Raw genomic sequence first — 26,570 nt, 5'->3', positions numbered from 1 at the left:
AGACTAAAATATAATCAAAATTATCTTAAAATTATATTTTCGTATCAGGATTATCAAAATATGTAACAAAGTAGAGATAAGATATATAAAAAGTTTTATAACTGAGTTTAGCAAAATATTCTGAGATATGGCAATACTTTTACTACGAGAAGTTGTCACGGCGTGACGTCATCTGTCACTGTCATTGTTGCTTTAAGTTTGAAAGTGGACGGACGTGTGATTGAAGTCTTAAGCAGGTAAGCCGGCTGTCGGCCCAAAACATTTCGAAATTTTCGCGAATTTATTATATTTTAGGGGTTACTGAATGCCAGGTGGGTTAATATACAATTGCTAATCGCATCTAGATTAGTTTATGAAAGATTTTAAGGTTATTTTACTGTTTTCAAAGCAATATGGCCCTTGTACTTAGAGACCCCAAACTGGTAGGCGTGTCTTAAGATGTTTCTTTACGTAGCCATTAATTATATATTTATTAATTTTGACTTTATTATTGCATCGACAAATTGGTTATCCCATTGGCAGTATTAACATGAAAATACGATCAACGACATTAAATATATTCTGGGTGTAGATATAATATTTCTCGTATATGTACGCATATATACGGTCTTTTTCTCTTACATTTGCGTTCATATACATATAAGTAGAGTGTATAATACAATAGCTATGTATCCCTCCGAAAACTCCTTGGGGCAGTTTTGTAAGTGAAAATAAAAATTTTGTCCAAATGATCTCGCCGCCATATTGTCTAGTGACGTCATAGGTACCATGAGCAAGTGTCCTTGCTTGGTTAGAGACTCCTTGTTTGGGCAATGGCTAGTGTCTTAGTAACCGGGATCATTAGTGTACGGTTTGATTGGAAGCCATAGCTGTAGGCTGGCCATTATTCTAGCTGTACCTGTCCAAGACCTGCTGGTAATTTATTATAGGGAAACTGTAAGCTATTATAAGGGAAAAGTTTAGCCTAGCTATGGAATATCAGTACATTGTTAATATTTAATTTGGTAAGTGATATTAATAACACCTATATAATGGTATTGTATATTAACATTAATTATACCATGAAATTGTCAATGATGGTGTGTTTTGATATATATATATATATATATATATATATATATATATATATATATATATATATATATATATATATCAAATATTGGAGATTATTGAGTTTTCTGTTGAAGGGATATACCATACAGGTCATATTTTTTAAAAATTAAGACCCTAAGGTCATGCTGCCATGTTGACATCTAGTTTTAAAGGCCACTCAATGAATGGAAGAGGTAAGGGACAATGACAGAGGCCTAGAAACTGTCCATAAATACATGGTGCTCAAGCCCCCCCTCCACCTAAGCTAGGACCTGGGAGGGCCAGGCAATGGGTGTTGATTTACTCTGCAGGCTTTACCAAACCCATCCTTAGATCACAAGGATGGTAAGGTTGTAGACACTTAAAGAACATGTCAAGTTTGAACGGAACTTTAACCCCTGTTCAACAGATTGCAAAGAACGTGTCAAGTTTGAACGGAACTTTAACCCCTGTTCAACAGATTGCCAGGCAAGACCATTTCCAGTAGGGTTATTTGGTCAAGGAGGTTTGGTTATGTTGAAAAAGTATAGTGGGATTTATGGGAAATATGCTGTTGATTAGATTTTGACTGTTATTATGCCCTTGGGTAGGTTAAGATGTAGTTTTCATACTTTGCTTGAGCCATTTCTGACCATAGTGGGGCAATAACCCGTTAAAAATCATTATGGGGTATCCCACTGGGAAAACTGTTTTTTGGAGGAAAAATTTTGTGGGGTTTTGAGTAATGCCAAAAATGAGTGTTTGGCAGCAATTTTAATTGTCAGAAATGTATACATAAAAAAGGATCAGTTGGGAAAATGTCTTCATGTCAGTGGCGGGATTTTCTAGCTTCATAATTACCAAAAATTCATGTCATGCTCCTCCCTGGATCGCAAGTAGACATATTTTATCTGTTGTGGTAAGCTCTACATAATTGTTGGTAATTTTGGGGACATTTTTCGAGTTTCAGGTGAACCAATTATATACTGATTGGACAGCATTTTTATTATAATCAATTAATAAAGTAGGTGATTGTATGCTAAATTATGTAGTAGTTTTTACATGTCTCTGGGAGGTGGTGTCTGTAATCATGGTGGAACAAACACGGGGAAAAAATTAGTCTTGTATAACAATCCTGAATTTGTTTAAATATTTGGAAGCTCTTGATTGATTTGTATAATTGCATCATGCAAAAAAACAGAACTGGGAAAATCGGATGCGAACACCTGCGGCAACCCACCATCAGTCTCCCAATAGTAAACAATGGCATCGTACAATTAAATATTTAGAATTTTTTTCATTCAATGCGTAAGTTAATATGACCCCCACTCTCGTTAGTCACACAAAAAACAGGCCAAACTAGCCAGCACTCGTACAAAACTTTTACAGAAGTTGTCTCTAGAAATTAATATATTAACTAAAATGGCAGCAATTACGGATTGTTGTATAATGTACTGTTGCTTTGAAAGTTTTGACTGGCCTTTTTTTTTAAAATTTGCTTTATTTGGCCATTTCTACCTCTTAAAATTTTGGTTTGATGGACGTTGTAACCACGTCACCAGATAGACCAGTCGTAGTCACCGTCGAAAATCCCATCATTCGTCAGTCACATAGCTCGAAAGTCGATAAGTATCCGTATTGAGGTTTTATTGATTGATTAGGAGTTATCTGGCGTCCTGACATCTACGGTCATTGACGCTGATTTGTGCTGAGGAAAATATATTTTAGACGGACACAATAAACAATTAGGCTTTATGTTAAAAACATATGTCTAACGGCTCCTCACTTATTCTTCCCCTTAGTGGATTAGGCTGGGTAAAGTCTATTGGGGGTGCAGATATCTATGGTTATCTTCGGATACGTCCCTGATTATACACGATAGCTTCGGATAGTCGTTCCGGGGTTAGACCCCCCCGTGATACCTGATGGTAATTCTCTTGTAATATTGCTCGCAGAAATATTATACAGTAGGAAGCTGCCGAAGGGAACTTCCATTAGGTCGACATGGCTATCTCACCCAAAAATTGATTTTTCCTACGTCAAAATCCGTTTATTGATCCCTTCAGTATTAAATTGTAATATGAGTAAAACTTATCAGAGAAAAATAATTAAGGGATTTGTATACAGTACGGCAGTTTATTTTGTAAAGGAAGAACTTCCTTTATATTGTCTTAGAAAGTAAAGTAATTGATTTAGATAATTTTTGTTTCAGACATACTTCAACCAACAATGGCAACAGTCGTAGCGGTACATTCATGAAGTCAGTTCTGTGCATATATCGAATGAATTTAAAATTTTGCATTGTTGAAATCTGTATTAATAAAATTACGATTATGATCATTAGCATTTTTGTAAATTTCAGTTTTGAAAAATGGATTAAAATCAGTAATTATAAAAAAAAAAAAAACTACGATTTAGATCATTAGAATTTATGTACATGTAAATTTTGCAACAGATTAAAATCTATAATGATAAGACTGATTCAGATAATTAGCATTTGCTGAAATTTTATTTTTCCAAGAGATTAAAATCTGATAGTAAAAGACCGACTTAGTTAATTAGCATTTGCGTAAATTTTAATCTTGCAACATAAAATCTGAAATAAAAAAAATTTCAATTTTTCATTTACAATTCTAAATTCAGATTCATAACTCATAATCCATGCAATCTTTTTATACAGTAATATTAGAACATTATAAATGCAAAATGGTAGTGTTTGATAGAGTACATAGCTATTGGTAACGTTTTAGAATTGCAAGACAACTTGTATCATGTTACAAAAATGACTAAAGTTTAACTTATAAATGTACATTATTTTCTCCTATTAGAAAAACTTAAGCCTTTTTATATGATCAATGCTTCTAAGTACAGAAGAAATATGTAACTGTTCAAGGAAATTGAGTTTAATTCTAGCTATCAAGTATAGACTACTATATGCATAAAATTGAATTTATAAATGTATCGCTAAAAAGACCTGATGTTCGCTAGATATCCAAACTGGATATGCCTAGGATCGTGATATTTTATGTAATCGGTAAGTTTGTGAAATCTTTCTCGCAAATGTAGATTAACCCTTTTACCCCCAAAGGATGTACTGGTACGTTTCACAAAACCCAACCCTTTACCCCATGGACGTACTGGTACGTCCTTGCAAAAAAATGCTATAAAAATTTTTTTTTTTTTTTTCATTTTTTTTTTTGATAATTTTTTTGAAAAAATTCAGGCATTTTCCAAGAGAATGAGACCAACCTGACCTCTCTATGACAAAAATTAAGGCTGTTAGAGCAATTTAGAAAAATTACTGCAAAATGTGCTGGAAAAAAATAACCCCTTGGGGGTTAAGGGTTGGAAATTTCCAAAGAGCCTGGGGGTAAAAGGGTTAAGACAATTTATTCGCGCTTAGCATAAATCAGTCTAGACGTAACGGATACAAACTGGAATTGAGAAGATACAACGCCTCTCAATGTGGCAATTTCTTTTCATACAAAAATGCAAATACTTGGAATAGACTTCCAGCGGATGTAGTAAACAGTAACTCGGTAAACGAGTTCAAGAATAAGTTGGACAAGATCATAAGAACTTTAAATGCTTGAAGTAAATTGCTCTACCTAAGATGCAAGTGGAGTGTCTGTGGATGGACTAAAACGTCTTTTGAGACCTCCAAAATCCTTGTAACTCTTTCTCTTTTTTTTTTTTTTCTCTTTTATTCATACATGCAGAGCTGTTCCTATTCTTGATATAACCGAACACATAATTGTTTGTGCAATTAATGTAGTTTGATGTTAAATAAAGAGCGTTCATGTAAAATACTCCCTGGTAGACTTAACCTTTAAAGATTTAATTGCCATCACTATATACTGTGTAAATATTTACCCTGAGTTTTGCCGTTAGAATCTATTGAATTCTTGTTTTCAGGGTTGTTGTTATTAACCTTAACAACATAGCTGCAATCAACACAGGCCGAAGTACTGCGGAACATATACGAAGACTTACCAACGAGTTGTCCAGGGAACGTGTTCATCTGCACCTGCAATAGTGTCAAGAGAAGCAATACCACTCACTCCAACTCGAATGTACAGGTTAGTTGAACGTCTGTTTGTCGTCATCCTCTCAATTCTCAGATTGTGTTTTGGTTCCTACATGAATAAAAACACTCGTTCTTTAACAGTACTGTACTGTAGTATCTCATTGTAGCTAGAATGTTTCTGTTCAAATTTAGTGAGTGGAAGTTACTGTCGGGCTACTTTTGAGCCACTTTGATTTCAGCTAATGAACAGTATGCATTTAATATACATCTTCAATACCTGCCTGTATGAATTTCTCTCTCCTCTGTGTTTTCTTTTTGAATTTTGCAAACCATGTGCGGACATTTGGTGTGCTTCGGTAAGCCTTTCTGCAATTGGAACAAGGTTGAGTAGTACTGTCTTTGATCCCCATCCCTTGTGCCCTATGTGCATGGGGTTGTGATTGTTCAAAGTTCTTCTTGGGTGAGTGGAAGTTCTGGTGGCCTCTGCAGTGGATAGAGTATGGGATAAAGAAAAAGAATTTTAAAATGGCTTCAGAGGAGGCTGTGCCCAAGCTGTTGATGAAGCTCCTCTTTAGCTCCTTGCCCTTGGTTCTTAGTGTGCTGCCTTTGGGGACCCCAGTTTACAATCAAGACAAGCTTGGATAGTGTTTGAATGTCACCTTCCCCCAGTACATATAATATGCCTCCCACTTTGTGACGACATTAGCAAGGACTTTGACCTGAAAAAGTTAGTCTTCCCTTAGCATTGGTGATCCATCCACTGAGAAGCTGTTGAAGGTATTAGCCAATGCTAGGACCAAGTGTTATTCTGTGGTACCCGCCTTTCGTGCTGCTGTACCTGCACAGGGAGCACAAGACGTGAGGACATTTAAAAGGTGGGTAGAGTAGATGGAAGCCTGTTCAAGTCATTTGGTAAAGTGGCACTACCACTGAGTTGAAGACAGGGTAGAAGGAAGTTTTTTGGGACAGATACTGCTTTCCATACATTGGCCCCCGTACACCGACCACCTACAACACCTACTATCCGAGATCCCAGAAAGCTCTCGCCAATAATCCAAGGTGAAGATAATGTCGAAGAACACGCTAATAGTCGTATGGAACTGTTTTCCAATCTTTTATTCTTTTTCAAGTTAAGAAGTAATTTGAGGGATTGAGACCAGTAAATGACCTTAACTTTGAACTCATCTTTCAAAAAGACACCCTTCAAGAGGGAGACGGCAAGCACCGTACGAGCCACCATCAGGAAGTCTCCGAGTTAGCATTGTACCAGTTCAAAGTCTCTTGCCCTTTTTCACCTAATTGGTCAAACCTGTCGAATGCTTGGCTCTCACCATTGGTATTTGTCTGTTTGATACCTGGAGCAATGGCTGATTCTGTCCTTGTGGATGGAGTCTGGATATTTTGATAGACGATAGACAAGGAAGTAGTGAGTATCTTCCCGTTGGACTACCGAATTAGCAGCCTCATGGATGTAGTGTTGACCTATTCTCATTAAACAAGGAGCTCTTAGTATTAATATTTATGGTTTTCCTCCTTTTTAGCCGATTCGATGAGTGGGCAACATGTTGACAGCGGAATATCCCTCGCAGCTCCCAAAGTGCTAACATACCATATGGCATCTAGATTTTCTGATTTTCATTGAAGTCTAACCTACTTTGAGCCAATCTGCAGAGGTACCACATCTGTGGCAATCCTGTTAATATATAGGTTGTGATTATCCAACATATCCAAGCAAAGGGCTGTTTGCTAGGTACTGCACAAGAGATCTCGGAGATATCTGCACAGATCCTCTGACACTGTCTACTGGAGGTAGTGGGCCATCTTCTGTAATTGGTGTCATAGAAGGGATACTTTTTTGGTCAGAGGCTCTTAGTTTAATAGCTGGTTTCCTCATTTACCTTGAGGGAGAAGCTCATCAGTCTCAGCAGTGAAAGATAGAAACACCATCACTAGGCCGGGTCTTGAGCCAAGTCTTCACAATGAAGGGCATAGACTGTTCTTCTTTGTGGGAGCTGTCTGTGTATGAAGAGCTTCAAGCAGTCTTGTCCTCCCATAAAGCTCAAAACCACCAGCGTGGGATATCACCCAAATTCTTGGGTCCCTCAAGAGGCCCCTGTATGAACTTTTGAGACAGGCATCAGATAGGGATCTAACCCTCAAGACTGTCTGTCTTCTCCTTTTTGCCTTCGGTAAAGTGAGAGGTGAACGGCACGTCAACTTGCAAGTCATTAGTCATTTGAACGGATGGAAGATCATCTCCGTTACTTTTGTATTGGAGTTCGTGGATAAAACCTGGAATTGGCCATCCGTGACTCCTGGTAAAACTTCTTTCCCATCCATTCATTAAAAAGGCTTCTGTCCCGTGAGGGCACTTCAACGCTACCTGAAGAGGACTCGGACCTTCAGACCGCAATACTAGAAATTTATCCACAGCGCTGAAACGGGAAAGAGATATGAAATGCTATTCCTGATGGTGGAATTAGAAAAATTTTAGTAAAATAGGTGATTAAGACATTTTCAGTTAATTGTTTGTAGTATGATGGTTATTTGATAGGATTTTAAATCTAATTTTGTGAAGGAATTAGACTAAACCAGCAGTTCTCGGCAACTTCCATGACTGGCGTTTTGGGTTGCAGAAGGGGAGAGCAACATAGGTATGTCTCACTGTCTCACAGTAGAGAATACATCCTGTGTGATTAAATCATTTACACCAACATAGAAATGCGCTAGAATAGCCCTTATGTAATCGGGAATATAAACTAGAATAGAGAGTGTCAATTGCTGGTAGGGTGAGCTATGAGAGTAGCTGTCTCTCTAAGCTTAGGTTGTCAGTAGTGGGAGAGTAATGCCTCACATAGGGAGTGTTGCCGTGGGGTAAAAAGTGGTATGTGATTATATATGTCAACATAATAGCCCATACGCAATTTGGAATAAAGGATAGAATCCTAAAGTATTTGTTGGTTGGCTGAAGAAAGGTGCTAAAATGTAGGGAAATCAATTTTAGTAAAATATCGTTAGTTGTGATGTACAACCATGGGTTGTATTCTTTGGTATGATAAACGAATGATTGCAATTTCCATAGGGTTTATTTATGTAAATGATGTTTCGGGTACATCTTACACCCTTAGACCTGACTTTTTTTTTCTTTTTTTTTTTCCTTAATGTACACTGTCATCATAGTGAAGTGGTTAATGTTCAGCGTCCTAGGTTAAAGTCTAAGTGGGCTGAGCAATGGCCTGTCAGGTGTGTGGATCTTATCCGCCACAATTTGTAGCTACCACCTTGTTATAAATTTTAAAACTCTTATTGAAGGACTCGCGTTTGTATAGTTTGGAGAAATACAAATTAAATGTAAATTTGTGATACATCTTGGTTATATATTTATCAATATAGTTTCAGAATGTCATTTTGAACAAACAGTAAAGTTTTATTTTTTTTATGAATCATGAAGTTCATTAGGGCTTTTAAATTATGCAAATAATTAGTCATTACATAATCCCATTTTATGAAAGTGTAAGGGGGATGGTATAAAAGATTATTAACGTTTTGTTTTGTGTAAAATTAGCAAAATTTATATTTTATGTAATTGAGGCTAAAGATTACAAAGTTTAAAGAATACTAGATTTGTCGATAAGGTCTCTTAATAATTTTAGTTTTATCATCTACGGTATTTTGGCCAAAAATAATTTTCTCAAAAGTATTTTTGTGGAAAATTAGCAAAATTTATATTTTATGAAATTGAGGCTAAGATTATATAGTTTAAAGAAGACTTGATTTGTCGAAAAGGTCCCCAGAATTTGTGAATAAGATCATTGCAGTTTTAGTTGATTAAAAGTGTTTTGGACAAAATATACTTCTGAAGTGTTCCTGAATACATATTATTTGTTCAAAGTTGTGGTGTTGAGATGAAAATTGAAGATTGACATTACTCTTGTCATTTCTCTTCAAATCACGGGTATTAAATTATTTAGGAAACAACTTTATAGAAATTTAACTTGTGTATAAGTTGTAAGTCTTTGTTTCAAAGTTTTGTAGAAATTTATTCTTTGAATGAAGATTCAATTTGATGCAATACTAAAGTATATTAAGAAAAAATTAATCCATACTAGGGACTCAACCTGTCTATTTATTTGCAATATTTGCAGTTCTAAGAGTGCATTGTTGTAAGTTGAGTTAGACATTTATATAATAGCCCTTTGCTGAACTTTTATTAACTTACCTTGTAGTTCTTAAAGGCATGAAATTATATTTGTGAAGTGACCTTTCTCTATGCATATTACTTTAGACAACAGAGTACCTAGGACTGTCAATTTATTTTTCATACCTCGCAGTGTAAGCAAGCTTATTCATCCTGTTGTAGTAAAATTTTTCTGAATAGAGGTCTTTACTGTTACAGGTTTTCTACAAGAGCTACCATAGTACACCACATTACTGACTTACTGTACATCTGCATTCGAGAATATGCATCGTTTAGTAAGAGGATCCTGTGGTGTGCACAAAGTACATGGAAGAATAGCATTTCGAACAATAGATTTCCGACAGAATTGCCATAATATAGGATGGGAAAATTGAATGTGGCTAGGAGACAAAAATCAATACTGACAAAATACCAAGATAATGATGGCACCTGTCAAAGCTGGTGATAAAGAAAATATGGCTGAATTATTGTCGATAGGTGTGATATGAACAGACTATTCACACTCTTACTTAAAGTCTGTGGTGGATATCAATGCAGATCTTAGCTAATGAACAGCTACAATGTAGAGAGGTTGTTAGTTTGATAATTTACCTATGGCTGATTACACCTATCACCTTCCCTAACACACCGATGAGTGGATAATTTCTAATTGCAAATTTCATAGGCTTATGCATCTTAATAATGCACCCTGAGCTAGGAGGTTTTTAATATTCCTGCTATGTTTTCTAGGCTTACGTAACTATAAAAGTTATTTTATATAATTTGGTAGGAGAATGTTGGTTTGACGCATCACAAATATAACAAAACTGATAGAATCATACTATTGAGATAAGATGGTATGCATTTCTCTGTTTATTAGAGAAACTTTTGTTGTTAAAAAGAAAAGCAGAGAAAGTAAGCCACAACATTTCTAAAAGCAAGGAAAGGAGATATCACTGTCTATGAAGTAATTTATTCTTGCATTACTGTTATGCATAGTACTGTAGTTCATAACCATTCGATTTTAAGGTTTTCTGATACTGGAATAAACCTAGTCATTCTCTTGACACCACGAAAAGTACAGAAACCAGATCTGGAGTTCTGACAATGCTTAAACGTAAGATGTCATCTTAGACTGCAATTCACATTAGTAACAGGTTAATTAAGTTTTAACACAGGATAAGAAATTAACATTGATACTATCATCCAGGTGTAGCTACAGTTTACACCAATGAACAAGGAAAGTTTAAATATGAAGCATCTGAAGATGAATGCAATGATCATGCTGAAAAAAGGCCAAATGCGAGACTGTGATTCACACCTAGTATTTATGAAATACCCCATTCACAACAAAGGGTAGACAGTATAAGTACCATGAACCAGAATGGTTGAGTATTTAGAAGATCATACCACTATCCCTGTGTAAGGACTCTTTAGCACATTGCACTAGACACTAAAAAAGTTCACAGGAAACAAAAGAAGCATAAATCAGATGATCATCAACGGAAAGTACTACGACGATGTTTTTCTAGAAAATTTAAACCAGAACTAACAAGTAAAAGGCCATTGAAGGTGAAAAAGATGACCTCCAAAATGGAGTGAAAGCCTTTTGAAACCATTATGGGCTAGGGATATGGTGAAAAATCCTGGACCCTACTTGGAAAAACTTTATTCCACTTGGATAAACATGATTCCACATTCAAAACTGCAAGCCATATATGTGATGAATAGAATGCACAATATAAAGGGTTTATTCCCCCCTTAAATGCCAACTACATACTTGATCATGCAATTTGAGTATTTAATGAATGCCTCCCCAAACAAATACACGGACAATTTAAGATTGGCTACTGAAGACTTGGCAGTCCTATGAGGAGTTGCACCAACAAAGTGTCATACTTGAAAGAAATGAAAATCCCTTGCAAAGTAGAAAACTCTACTAGGACTGCCTATATTTATTTATTTATGTGAGTTCCTTTTAACTACAGTCATAAATATCTCCTTTATATTTGCAATGACTCAAGTTTATTTGAAATTGAACTCTTCCAAAGGGCTCAAAGCCTTGACAGATCTTTCTTCAAACAGCATTTACAATGTTTATAATGCTTACAGAGGCTAATATCACTTATATAGAAAATGAGGTTAATGATTGGGTAGCAAAATAACTGGGTAACAACCTTGAAGCATGACCTTCACTGATCACCTGACCCTAAATTGGCTGCAGTATCATGCCAAACAAGAAATTTCTTCAATTCCAAGCCCTCATTTGATGTACCCTGCATGTGGGAAGGTGTGCAAGTCCTGGGTTTTTCCTAGCAAGTCTCGCCAACACACTTGAGACAGGAATAGCAGTATTACAGCAGTGAAGTTAAGCTCCCTACTTTGTCTTGTGGGGAACATCTATTATCATCTGAGGAATTTCCTCAAGTAAGTAAAGTGTAATATTTGGAATTTAATTATATTATAGCTCTTTATTTTAATGTAACTACTTATTTTGGTTTTCTCCTTAAATATTTAAGTGTTACGATTTTGCTAAGACTACGTAAACTAGGTTAGCTTGCAGTAGTTTTGTACACCTTGAACTCATTCCTACATTTAAAACATTGTTCTAATAAATTTAATAGTGACGCTTGGAGGAGAATTATGATTGGTAAATCACGATACCTTAAAGCTTTTATAACTTGACTTTCTACTCCACTAGTAGGGTATCACAAAAAGATTTTCTCAACAAATAAGAATGCCTGAGAAGTGGTAAGATCTTTAACCAACCTTAAAATCTGTTTTTTCTTTCAGGGTATGTTTTGAGAATAATGGGTATCACTAGAAACTTAAAAAAATAGCTCGTCTCTCATCGCAGTGAGAGCTATTTAAGGAATGGTAGTCGTGCTGATGGTTAATCCTTTTGTGAAGGAGGCCAAGGACTAGGGGTCCTGTTTCTAGTAGGCCAGATTAAATTCAATTTGAGAATTTGGCCAAGGCCTAGATCTACTACAGGTAAAGGTAAGACATTGATAAAATATTTTGAAATAGAGGGCAATCAGTTGAGTGCTGACCTATGCCGCGGCAGCTTATTTCTCGACCTTTTGCTCAACTTTGACCTTTGACCTTGACATGTATTAATTGGCATGGATTTTCATTCATTCAAATATGAACCAAGTTTTTAAGAGTATGACAACGATGTCCAAACTTTGGCTGGTTACGCGAATTGAACATTTCGCTTGACCGTGAACTTGACCTTTGACCTGGACCTTCCAAACTTTAATCATTTCCAGCTTTTTACATAACAGTTAATACCTGCAAATTTCATTATACAAGGATTGAAATTGTGGTCTGGAATTTGTTCACAAACTTAAGGGCGAAAACATAACCTCCTTCCAACTTTGTTGGCGGAGGTAATAAATGTGGGACCCTGTGAAGGGTGTCTTTGACTAATATGAGTTGGATTAGTAGAATATAATGGTGCTCCAATACTTTGCAATATTGCTGTAAAACCAATTAAGGATTTAAGATTAACTGTACCTAACAAAACTCTATGCCTTATGAAGGCTGTTTTATTATTTCAGAAGTACTTAAAACCCAATGGTTTGATATACAAATGAATAATATAATTAGTGATTAAGACTAGTTTTTGATAGTTTGCGGTATATTAACATCCAGTAAATTTTTTTCATTCAAAAGACTTTTTATCTTATACATCTTATCCATTATGTGGAGTATTGAAAACATTTAGAATGATAGTATTAAAAATCTCTACATTTACTTGATTTGTGTTACTGTACAATGTAGAGACTAGAACGTAATTTAAAGGCCTATATTTAGATAGTACTAAAGGATTTATTGTCCATGAAATAGTTAGTCTAATTTTTAAATTTTTTTCAGGCTGATAAGATGGGAGAATGGCACCCAGCATGAGAATTTAAGTGGAGAAGCGCTCTGTATGTAAAAGTTGACCGAAGGCTGCAAGTTATGTTGCAGTAGGCTGAAATTGCAATTTTACGAAGCCGACAGATTCCAGGCCGTACATTGAAGTTGGCCAAAGACTTATTTGTGGATTGGCTGAATGCCAGGATTTTCCTCTGGCAGCAAAGGTAAGGCACTGATGAATATAACTTTTCTTTAGTCACTAGAAGCAAATATGCAACCTTTCCAATGATACCTTGGTTACTGTGATTGTTTCAAGAGAGCCTGAACTTGTGGTCTCCCATGTACACACTTAGTCCATGCTTTGTTTGTTGAAATTCTGGTCTAGAGCAGGAGAGAGAATTATTTCATTGGTATTATATGCCGTTTTGGATTCCCTGCTTTAGCCTTTAAACAGAAATTCTTTGGGAGTCCACTTACCACAATAACCCCTAAAATGTACGCTGTTTTCATTTTTTTTTTTTTTTTATGTTTGTGTCTAGAATTTTTTTATAATATGATGTTTGTAATCTGACCCTTTGACATAAAAGTTACTGAATCATATGCCCAATCAAATTAAAAGTACAGTAGTCTAGATTACTGTTTAAAAAGGGATTTTGACGAAGGAAAAATCTATTTCTGGGGAGAGACCTGTGACGCCCGGCGAAAAAGTCCTTCTTTGTACTTTTTCTGATATAAATCTTCCAAATATACCAGAGAAAATTAAAAGCATGGAATGCAGAGGTTACAACCCTCGCGCGAGCACCTTGTTGGTGTCGTATATCTAAAAAGGGCGTTTGTAAAACACTATTCACAGGCTGTCTTCCATTTAGATAATCCCTTCATCAAAGGGGGAGGGCCGTGACAGGCCCTAGAGAATACAGTTGGGTTACCCTACCGACACCTACCACTCGCGCTCACCAGGTCATCCTTCTGCAAGAACATATGGCTTGGCAAGGAAAAGGGTGGGTCCGTACAAAAATAATCGGGAAGGGTTTCGCCGGGCGTCACAGGTCTCTCCCCAGAAATAGATTTTTCCTTCGTCAAAATCCCTTTTCTGGGTCGACCTGTGACGGCCGGCGAAAAAGTACCAGAGAATGCCTTCCAAGCCCAATAAATTAATAACATAATGAGGAGAATACAATCACCATGTACGACAATACTATGATATAATAAAGTAATCGTCCAATTACCAACCAGCCAAATGACATAGGGAACGTAAGGTTAAATAATAATGACGACAAGGAACCAACTGAGTGTCGAATCGCAAAAGGCATCAAACCTTACATGTCTAAGTATATCTAAACATTAAAGGAACGGTAACTACAATAACAGTTAAACCATAGGAATTAAACATGGCAAATATCATAGGGCTAACGAACTACCAAGGAGAGCGGCGACGTGGTGTGAGTGGCGGGTAGGAGGGAGAAGAGAAGAGATGGAAGAAAGGAAGAAGAGGAGATTAATGGGGAGAGATAAGGCTCCCCTCTGCCATCGTCGGGTATTTAAGGGCCTGTAAGATCTTTAGATATTGGCGTTTGACAACCATAGGGGATTTCCAACCCGTATATTTTTTAAAATCATCGAAGTCCCTGTTCTGGAAGTCATTGTTGGAGGCATCTACTGTCCGTATATCATGAGCCTGGGGAAATGATTCCGGATTAGTATGTTTAATGAAGTAGAGGATTTGTTGCCTGATACCGTGAATGGAAATAGTACCTCCTTGTTCCCTGATAACCAAGGGGCCAGACGAGCGGGTGGCAGTTCTAGCTAAAAAGGGGCTTGAGAGTGTGACTGTACACGGAGAAAAATCCTGGGGATGAAGAATAATCTTCCGAGAGGAGCACCTATTTGCGGATCCTCATTTTTTAGCTAGGGAAGCTTTGTCTGGAAAAGGAGTACTTCGGCTGAAGGGAGGAAATCTATGTTTTCCGGGTTTCGTGAGAGCTGCTAGTTCTGATGTTCCATCACCTGAGGCCATAGCCGTTAGAAATAAAGTCTTCCTAAGAAGAGTGATATAAGAGCAGGATTCATTGTCCGTGTCCATCGCAAGTTTGAGAACACCGTTCAGAGACCAAGAGTCCTTTTGTGGCCGAACCGAAGGTCGAAGCCTAGCACATGTTTTTGGGGTTGATGAGAAATAGGAATCAGCTAGGTTAATGTTGAACCCAACAAGGTAGATCTTCTTCAAAGCTGACTTGATGGTGGTTAAAGTGCTAACTGTTAGGCCTTTGTCAAATAGGAACCTCAAGAAAGAGATGGCTAAATGCGGGGACATACGAGTATGGTCTGCACTCTTAGGGGACCTACTAGTTGTTAACGGCCGAATCATATTGGCGAATTGTCGAGTCCCTTTTTGTCCCATTCGATGAAGAGATCGTTTCCGGTTCAATGTTCGCATCTCTACGAGCTGCCAACTTCCTGTAGTCCACAAAGTTAGAGTTTTGGCTATCCTTGAGTAATCTGACACAGTGAGTTTGGATACTCGGGTCAGTTTGAGGAACGGGATCCGGATGGGACTGAGTTTCAACTCGAGGAGGAGAGGAAACCAACTGTTCTTGGCCAGTGAGGTGGTACTAAAGCCACTGCGCCCCGGAAGGAGCGTAGTTTGTGTAAAAGTTTTTAGAAGATTCCCTGGGGGAGATAGGGAAATCTTCTTCTAATGGTTCCAATCCCGGGGTAATGCGTCCATGGCATAAGCCCGAGGGTCCAGGGTTGGGGTCACATAACAAGGAAGTTAGTGATTCATCTGAGTTGCGAATAGATCTACCTGGAGGCCTGGAACGAGCCTGAGTATCCACCGGAATGAAATTATGTCTAGAGACCATTCTGACTCCAGTGGATCCGTCCTGGATAGTGAGTCCGCTCTCACATTCTGGCCTCCCGCTAGGTGAGGTGCTGACAGGAACCAGTTCTCTTCTGTTGCCCAGGCGAAGATAGTGACCAGGATCTGATTCAGGTTGGGTGACTTGGATCCTCCCCTGTTGACGTAGTGTACTGCGTCTGTGCTGTCTGACACTACTCTGATGTGGGTCGACCTCGGAGGAGAGTCTCTCTTCAGGGTCAAGAACACTGCCATGGCTTTGAGAACAATGATATGGGACTGTTTCATGGAGAGTGACCAAGAACCTGAAACATCTAATGTTCGGAGTAATCCCCCCCATCCACTTAGAGACGCGGCTGTATGGAATGTCACTTGTGGAGGTGGGAATTGTAGAGGAACCGATTTGGAGAGGTCCTTCGGTTCGAACCATGGGCGTAGTCTCATTTTCAAGACAGAGGGGATCTTCGAGACCATGTCTCTTATAGGTACTGTAGCTCTCTTTCTCCAAACTCGATTGATGTCTTTGAGTTTGGCTTTTATTAGATCAGTTACTGAAGTGAATTGGAAAAGTCCGAGGATACTTTCTAAGGCTCTTCGGACACCTGTTTGTGTTTGAGAATTTTTTTTTTTTTTTTTGATCTTGGAAACTATTCCTCTTTCCTTTTGGAAGGGAGAGACAACGTGTGCTTCGAAAGGTCCCACTGAATGGCTAACCATTCTAAGCGGACTGATGGTTGCAGGCGAGATTTTTTGGAGATTGACCCGAAATCACAGGTTGTCGAGAAATTGAAATAATTTCTTCGTAGCTCTGTTGCCTTCTATGACCGGCCGGGCCCAAATGAGCCAACCGGCCAGATAAGCAATGATCTGTATCTCTTGGTTCCTGAGTTGTTCTAACACTCTCTCTCCCAGTTTCGTGAATATCCTGGGATCAATGTTGAGGCCAAAGGGCATGTCTTGAACACAAAGGCTTTCCTGCTTAGGCGGAAACCCAGATAAGAAGAGAAGTTTCGAGCTAAAAGCGCAAGATAATAGTCGTCGGTAAGATCGACAGAGGTGGTGACGGTCCTACGGGGAAGTAAGGTCCGTACCTGAGAGATAGTCAACATCCGGAACTTGTCGCAGAGAATGTAAGAGTTTAGCTTGACAAGTCCAGGTCCACTCTCAATGCCGCCAAGCCTTTCTTCGGAATTGTGAACAGGTGGCTTTGGAACTTCAGTGATCGATCCCGTTTGATTGCTTCTTCTTGAGTAACCCTGTGGTGTACTCTTCCAGGATGGGAGTGGATTTCTGGGAGAAGGTCACTGGTGGAGGAGGAGGACCTTGTGGCCATTTTCACCTCAAACCTTTAGAGATTATGCTATGAGCCCACAGATCGAAGGTCCAATGGTCTCAAAAGTGGTAAAGTCTACCCCCTACCGGGACCACCGCGTTGTGAGGGGGTGAATCTAGGTACTTTCCTTCTCCGAGCCCCCTTTTTTCTAGGTCCGTCTCGATGGCGAGACTGTCTTCTACTCCTGTAGCTTCCTCTCTGGTGTCCACGAGAGGAGCCTGAGGGTTCGGATCTAGGGCTGTATGCAGGTAAAACATCCCAACGGGGTTGGGCTGTGTACCTGGTGAATCAGTGAGGTAGACCACCTGATGAGGGGGATTTGGATGCATAGACGTCGAATCAGAGGGAGGCTGTGATGACGAGTGGGTAACCGACTATCGATTCCTGTCTGATAGAGGCCTCAGACAGAACGTATTTCCCACAACTAACCCGATCAGACCATCAAACGTGTAGGTCGAATTGGAAGGGCAGATCTTAGAATTATCGTACCCCCCAGACTGACAACATCCTGGTCCAGACAGATCGGGCCTGCCCTTTAGGAAATAATACTGTTACCTTCGGTACCTTGTTTAACCTAACCAAGGCAATCTCTTTCAATCGAACGAATCCATTGAACGGGAATTCTAGTACCTGGGAGTAAATTCTAGGTCCCCCAGAGGGAGGACGTCTATGCCATCCAGATTTATGGTACCATCTATATATGGAACATGTAAGGCAAATCTCTATGCGTTGTTTTTATCGAAGGAGGTTACTTCGATATGCCTGGGGCTGTAGGGGGAAACTTCTGAGTTCCTGAACGGATCCGACTCACTACCATACTTTTGAACTCCGTCATAGCCCCTTGGTTTTCCCTAGAATGTGTTGCTTTTAGCAGTCACGGTTTATGCAGGGTAACATGAACATCAGGATCCATTAAGGGTCCTAGGTCGGTGACGTAGGTAATTGCAAAGCTGAAGGCTCAAAATTCACCCCCACCTACCTGCCCGTCCATGGGGTCGTCGTCCAACCTTAGAGAGGACACTCTGAGGAGATAGGGACCTCTAGATGGAGCATTTCTTCCCAACCTTGATAACCAAGGGCGGAGAGCCTCTCTTGCAGGCCAGAGAGATTCATCATCATCCTGACGGGAACCATGTAGGCGAACCTTCTGTAAAAGAAAGAGGACATAAGTCTGGATGTTCCTTGAACTTTGGTTAGTGATCCTATTCACAGGCTGGGATCAGCTGTATAACTTATAAAAATCAATTTTAAAGAAAAATCATTTAATGTACTATCTTTTGGGGTATAGTTCGACACTTGTATTCATGAAATGTGACACTGTTGGCGCATCCGCCACAGGTTGGCCACCCCTGACTCAGACGTTCAGAACCGGGTCTAACATTATTTACTGGCTATTAGTATTCTATTGATTCATCTGTTCACTGACCAGAGTTTCAAGGAACAGTAGATAGCCTCTCATGGCATGGTTAGTCTCGACCCGGCCCTTCATTAGAAGGGGCCAACGTTTGGTTCCCAGTACTGAGTGGAAACTTATTTCTATTTGAACACTATGTTGTATGGATATTTATTCATATTTAGGCATAGTTAGAATTGAATATGCATAAATAAAGGCATAATCAATTTATTTCTATTTGAACACGATGTTGTATGAATATTTATTCATATTTAGGTATAGTTAGAATTGAATATGCACAAATATAGGCACAATCAATTTATTTCTATTTGAACACTATGTTGTATGGATATTTATTCATATTTAGGCATAGTTAGAATTGAAAATGCATAAATATAGGCATAATCAATTTATTTCTATTTGAACACGATGTTGTATGGATATTTATCCATATTTATACATAGTTAGAATTAAATATATGCATAAATATAGGCATAGTTATGTTCATATATTTTTATTTGGACTTTCAAGAATAACTAATGAATATTACCAACGCAAATTCAAAGTGTCATTAAAGTAAGTACAGTTGACTTTGTATTCATGTTAAATCCTTTCCTTTACAGCAAAAACAAGAGATTGGCCACCCGTGTCTGAGTGATCTCTGTCTGTACCGGAGCTCCGGTAACAATCCCCGGTACAAAGGTCCGTCATAGTGACAACGTGAACACCAGAGGAAAACTAATATTAACCTCAATGCTGATCGCCTGTACGATATCCGGTTAAGCCGGAGATTCGATGAAAAGGATCGTAATAACGATATTGTGATTATTTATGAAAAAGGGGTTCATACCCTGATTCTGATCGTCTGATTGATCTCTATTTGTAACGGAGAACTAGTGACAAAGGTCCGTCATCGTGAAAACGTGATCCTCAGCGGTACGATAACATTCTCTAATACTGAATGTTTGTGTTATCTCCAGTGAAGCCGGAGATTCGATGAAAAAGGGACCGTAATAATGAAACTGTGAAGTCTTCATCGGTATCACATTGTTAACTCCGGTTCTGGCCGTCTGCTTGATCTCTGTTTGTACCGGAGATCCGGTAGCAAAGGCCCGTCACCGTGATATCGTGACCGTTCCCGGTACGATAACATTAACCTCAATGAATGATTGTGTTATCTCCCGTGAAGCCGGCCGTAACGGTGTAATTATGATCAAACATGACAAAGGTTCGTGTGTAAAAGGCTTCAGCCGGAGTCCGAGTGCCGGATTTCACCGTTGCACTCCAAAAATCTGCTCCTGAACGTTAACTAGTTCTCACCCAATGAGTATCCATATAGCGGAGCATAACTCAAGGCGGAGCTAAGGGTGTCGGTATAAAACGACCCCAATTAATGACTCATACACTAACGTACCTATTAATAGTGTTAGCTATATTAACAGTAACCACATCAATAAAAACGTTTATAATATTAAACGTACTATCATCAACTCTGATACTAAGAGGAGGCTTGAATAACTCGTGATCGTATAAAAACGGAGAACGGGAAATTCACCTCTCTTACTCGAGCTAACAAAGAAAACGAGAGAAGGGATAACTCATATCTGTAGAACAGGGAACGAGCAGTCTCTGTTTTCGCTCTCAAGGTTACATAATAAAAAACTAACCTCACACAATAAAACAAGAACATAATAAAATTGATTGCTTTTCTTAGTAATAACCAAGAACGAAGAATAACGACAACGTAACAAAAAAAAAACAAGGATATAGTCTAAATCGAAGCCTCTGAGGCGAGTACAAACTAACAGACTAAATCGCTAAACTTTAATTCGCTATTCTTTAAATCGCTATTCTTCGTAGGTCCAAATTGGACTTGCAAGCAAATAAATACCATAGTAAAAATTAATGATAACACTAAAAGGCCATAAACGTAAGTGATATAACTTAGATGACAGAGTACCAGATGGGCAAAATTAACTAGAATATTTACCGAAGCGAACATAACCCAAAATGGCTGCCGATAACTCGGCAGGACAATCGCTTCCAAAACTAAAAACCACCATATTGGAAACAGAACAAATGCCCGGTACTGTCAAAAGCTGCCAAAACAACCTATGGTACTTAACATTGGTAAGGGTGAAGTATCAACGTCAGTCATGTTGAATTAACGACAATCACTTCGAAAAACACTGGGCAACAGCAACATTTTCGAGTTTATCATCTGTTTGTTACTTTTAAAAACTTGAATATGCACAGAGATCTTATAATCTTGTTCACTTAAAAGTTATTTCCAGAAATTAATACAAAACTCTTGCTTTCTTAGTGTATTAAATTACAAAGCCATGAATTAAAACAAAATTCATTTAATGTTCCGATTGCATTTAAAAACCTACAGTTGAGTGTAAAGTTGGAAGTTAGTTTTTTACTGTTAAACTTCTAGTACCTTAATTTTACGATTTATTTGGACAGTGGGTTAAAATTACTTCCAAAAACTGATAGAATTTCAGTTCAAGGTTTTAGAAAGTTTTAGCCTACATTAGAAAACCCAACGTTGCTTCATTCCTATTTCCATGTGTCTTAACTTTTTTTGTAAAGTCTTCTTTGTCTGCATCTTTTCCCACTTCTATGTGGGATTGATGTTTCTGGCCAGCTTTCTCCATCTAGCATTAATTTTATTCTGATAATATTCACTGTCCATGCTCGTTTTTCATGAATATTGTTAACTTATAGTCACGAGTCTATATTAAGTATGTATGGGTGTAGACTTCGGCAGAAATAACCTAAGTACCACTTGACTAGTATGAGGTGGAAATTTGCTGCGAATTTAAGTAGTAACAGTAAAGTTTAATTTCATAAATACTTTAGTGTGAGCTATAGTAAGCAGCTCTTCTAGGAGAAGGATATACCAAAATCAAACCATTGATCTCTAGTCTTGGCTAGTGCCTTAACCTCTGTACCATGGTCCTCCACTGTCTCTTGGGATAGAGTTCTCTTGCTTGAGGGTACGCTCTGGCATACTATTCTATCTAATTTCTCTTCCTTTTGTTGTGTTAGTTTTTTTATAGTTTATATAAGAAATATTTATTATAATGTTGTTACTGTTCTTAACATATTTTTCCTTTTTCCTTTCCTCACTGGGCTATTTTCCCTGTTGGAGCCTGTGGGCTTTATAGCATCCTGCTTTTCCAACTATGGTTGTAGCTCAGTAAGTAATAATACATACATATACCAAGGCACTTCCCCCAAATTTGGGGGTAGCCGACATCGACAAGAAACAAAAACAAAAAGAGGACCTCTACTCTCTACGTTCCTCCCAGCCTAACAAGGGACTCAACCGAGTTCATCTGGTACTGCTAGGGTGTCACAGCCCACCCTCCCACATTATCCACCACAGATGAAGCTTCATAATGCTGAGTCCCCTACTGCTGCTACCTCCGCGGTCATCTAAGGCATCGGAGGCAGCAGCAGGGCCTACCGGAACTGCGTCACAATCGCTCGCCATTCATTCCTATTTCTAGCACGCTCTCTTGCCTCGCTCACATCTATCCTCCTATCACCCAGAGCTTCCTTCACTCCATCCATCCACCCAAACCTTGGCCTTCCTCTCGTACTTCTCCCATCAACTCTTGCATTCATCACCTTCTTTAGCAGACATCCATTTTCCATTCTCTCAACATGGCCAAACCACCTCAACACATTCATATCCACTCAAGCTGCTAACTCATTTCTTACACCCGTTCTCACTCTCACCACTTCGTTCCTAACCCTATCTACTCGAGATACACCAGCCATACTCCTTAGACACTTCATCTCAAACCCATTCAATTTCTGTCTCTCCATCACTTTCATTCCCCACAACTCCGATCCATACATCACAGTTGGTACAATCACTTTCTCATATAGAACTCTCTTTACATTCATGCCCAACCCTCTATTTTTTACTACTCCCTTAACTGCCCCCAACACTTTGCAACTTTCATTCACTCTCTGACGTACATCTGCTTCCACTCCACCATTTGCTGCAACAAATGGTGGAACTTCTCGTACATCTCATAACCTTACTCTTACCCACATTAACTCTCAACTTCCTTCTCTCACACACACTTCCAAATTCTGTCACTAATCGTCCAAGCTTCTCTTCTGTGTCTGCAACCAGTACAGTATCATCCGCAAGCAACAACTGATTTACCTCCCATTCATGGTCATTCTCGTCTACCAGTTTTAATCCACGTCCAAGCACTCGAGCATTCACCTCTCTCACCACTCCAACATACAAGTTAAACAACCACGGCGACATCACACATCGCTGTCTCAGCCCCACTCTCACCGGAAACCAATCACTCACTTCATATCCTATCCTAACACATGCTTTACTACCTTTGTAGAAACTTTTCACTGCTTGCAACAACCTTCCACCAACTCCATATAACCTCATTACATTCCACATTGCTTCCCTATCAACTCTATCATACGCTTTCTCCAGATCCCTTACCCTTATATAGTGGTACAATACATGCACAAACCCAATCTACTGGTACCATTGACAACACAAAACACACATTAAACAATCTCACCAACCATTCAAGTACAGTCACAACCCCCTCCTTCAACATCTCAGCTCTCACACCATCCATACCAGATGCTTTTCCTACTCTCGTTTCATCTAGTGCTCTCCTCACTTCATCTATTGTAATCTCTCTCTCATTCTCATCTCCCATCACTGGCACCTTAACACCTGCAACAGCAATTATATCTGCCTCCCTTTTATCCTCAACATTCAGTAAACTTTCAAAATATTCCGCCAATCTTTTCCTTGCCGCCTCTCCTTTTAACAACCTTCCATTTTCATCTTTCACTGTCTCTTCTATTCTTGAGCCAGCCTTCCTTACTCTCTTCACTTCTTTCCAAAATTTCTTATTCTCTTCATATGAAAGACCCAAACCCTGACCCCACCTCTGGTCAGCTGCCCTTTTTGCCTCACGTACCTTGCACTTTACTTCCACATTTTTCTCTTTATATTTTTCATACTTCTCTACGCTATTACTCTGCAGCCATTCTTCAAAAGCCCTCTTTTTCTCTTCCACTTTTACCTTCACTCCTTCATTCCACCATTCACTGCCCTTCCTCATGCTGCCTCCAACAACCTTCTTACCACACACATCACTTGCAATCCCAACAAAATTTTCTTTTACTAACTTCCACTCCTCCTCTAAATTGCCAGTTTCTCTTACTCATATATCATTTTCAACCTTTCCTGATATTTACTTTTTACCCCCGGTTTTATTAGCTCTTCAACCCTCACTACCTCCCTTTTACATCCACCTACTCTATTCCCCCATTCTTTTGATACAACTAATTTTCCTTCCACCAAAAAATGATCAGACATACCGTTAGCCATACCCCTAAACACGTGCACGTCTTTCAATCTTCCAAACATTCTTTTAGTTATCAACACATAATCCATTAATGCCCTTTCTACTACTCTTCCATTTGCCACTCTTACCCATGTATACTTATTTTTATCTTTCTTTTTGAAAAATCTATTACTTATCACCATCTCTTGCTCAACACACACATCTACCAGTCTCTCACCACTCTCATTTTCACCTGGTACGCCATAGTTCCCAATGACACCTTTTACCTCTCCAGCGCCCACCCTAGCATTTAAGTCACCAATGACAACTACATAATTCCTTCTACCCAGTCCTTCTACACACCTAGTTAATTCATTCCAGAACTCATTCCGCTCTTTTTCACTTTTCTCACTACCTGGCCCATACGCACTGACAAACGCCCAACATTCCCTACCCAACCTAACCCTTACCCACATTAACCTAGATGATATCTCCTTCCATTCCACTACTTTACCTGTCGTCCATTCACTCGGCAATAAAGCCACAGCCTCTCTCGCTCTTCCCCTTTCAATCCCAGACACTCTACCAGACATTTCACCAAACATCACTTCACCCTTTCCTTTTATCTTCATCTCAAACAAGGCCAATACATCCATCCTTCTATTCCTAAACATACTTCCAATTTCACATCTTTTACTCTCTATCGTACTACATCCACGCACATTCAAACACCCCAAAACTAGAGTGCGGGGAGCAGTCACTCTCCCCTCAGCTCCATCTCTTTGTCGATGTCTCACAGGATGTAGATACAGGAGAGGAGGTTCTTAGCCCCCTCGTCCCGTCCCTTTTAGTCGCCTCTTTTATTTTATTTTATTTTAATGTTGTTACTGTTCTTAACCCTTTTACCCCCAATGGACGTACTGCTACGTTTCATAAAACTCATCCCTTTACCCCCATGGACGTACTGGTACGTCCTTGGAAAAAACTGCGTTACTTTTTTTTTTTTTTTTTTTTTTTTTTTTTTTTTTTTTTTTGCATATTTTTGATAACTTAATGAGAAACTTCAGGGATTTTTTTTTTTTTTTTTTTTTTTTTTTTTTTTTTTTTTTTTTTTTTTTTTTTTTTTTTTTGATAACTTAATGAGAAACTTCAGGCATTTTCCTAAAGAATGAGACCAACCTGACACCTCTGATGAAAATTAAGGCTGTTAGAGCAATTTAAAAAATATGTATTGCAAAATGTGCTTGGAAAAAAAATGCCTGGGGGTTAAGGGTTGGAAAGTTCCAAATAGCCTGAGGGTAAAAGGGTTAACATATTTTTTCTTTTTCCTTTCCTCACTGGGCTATTTTTCCGGTTGGGGTCTTGGGCTTATAGCATCCTACTTTTCCAACTAGGGTTGTAGCTTAGTAAGTAATAATAATGATGATAATATGGATACTTGTTGCAATAGAAGAAATAAAACTAAAGTATAGAAGGTTGTTTATAAGGAAACAATGTAAGATATATTTTACAATTAAAAAGCAAATTGATAATAAAAAATTGAAACAATGAATTACACTAGATATTAATTAGGGAAATAGTTTCTCCTGTTATTAAAGTCTTGAAGGACTGTGTGAAAAGTTAGTATTTATTATTTTCTTTATAAATACAGTAGATACTAGTTCTCAGGCATTATGAAAAAGTTTGACAGTTCTCATAGGAGAGAAGGTTGCCTAGAGCAAGTCAAGTCTCTTCTTTCGCTCGAAAGATTCAGGTGATAATTGGCAGAAGGGAACATGATTTTTTTTTCCATCGATGTAGATATATTTTACTAGATTGCATGGCTGGGTTGTATTGGTCTTAAGGCCACAGCCAGGTCTAAGAAATTAGGATGTTAATAATACCACTAAGAATGGCCAGCGGATGGGGTGGTTGTCCCTCGCTAGAATTGTCATGGCTCGTCTATCAGCTACGCCGAAAATATACCCCTATAAATAGCTCCAAGTTTGTTTACTAGGAAAAATACAAATTTCAAAATTATTTTTTTCCTTTTTTCCTTTCTTCACTGGGCTATTTTCCCTGTTGGAGCCCCTGGGCTTATAGCATCCTGCTTTTCCAACTAAGGTTGTAGCTTAGCAAGTAATAGTAATAGTGATATGATTCTGTTAAATGCGATGAAATTTATATGTATGGAGATTGGATCATGGTTAGAGCCAAGTAATTTTATACTCATCATAAGTTGAGAGACCTTTATCATGTATATTGTTATTAATTTCCTTTGTTTTTTCAGAAGATCTACGCTTTTCAAGAATAGATCTCAAAGAAGATTCTCTACCTACGAAATATCAAGTAGTCGCACGTCTGAAGCGCAAGGATTGCCTGTGTGATTATTTCAATTGGTCATTTACAACACTAATCAAGCAATTTATTGGATAAATGGACTTCCTTATAGATAATAATGAACTACTATTGGTATAGTAATTAGGTAGTTCAGTAAGGTATATGATAGTAT

The 26,570-nt window shown here is 38.4% G+C and overlaps 1 long non-coding RNA gene across 2 annotated transcripts; it reads left to right on the top strand.

Moving 5' to 3' along the window:
• Positions 1 to 209: 209 nt before the first annotated feature.
• LOC137636416 (uncharacterized) lies at positions 210 to 26,570 on the top strand. Of its 2 annotated transcripts, none has more exons than XR_011043092.1 (6): positions 210 to 236; positions 4,987 to 5,150; positions 9,495 to 11,702; positions 12,069 to 12,275; positions 13,155 to 13,363; positions 26,349 to 26,570. It is a non-coding gene; the product is annotated as an uncharacterized lncRNA (long non-coding RNA). The 2 variants fall into 2 exon arrangements; XR_011043091.1 differs by lacking the exon at positions 210 to 236 and adding an exon at positions 3,288 to 4,105.

Source organism: Palaemon carinicauda, unplaced genomic scaffold, assembly GCF_036898095.1.
Source record: "Palaemon carinicauda isolate YSFRI2023 unplaced genomic scaffold, ASM3689809v2 scaffold293, whole genome shotgun sequence".
NCBI lineage: Eukaryota > Metazoa > Arthropoda > Malacostraca > Decapoda > Palaemonidae > Palaemon > Palaemon carinicauda.
Note: the sequence above shows the minus strand (reverse complement) of the source record. Positions and strands in the feature narration are given on the sequence as shown.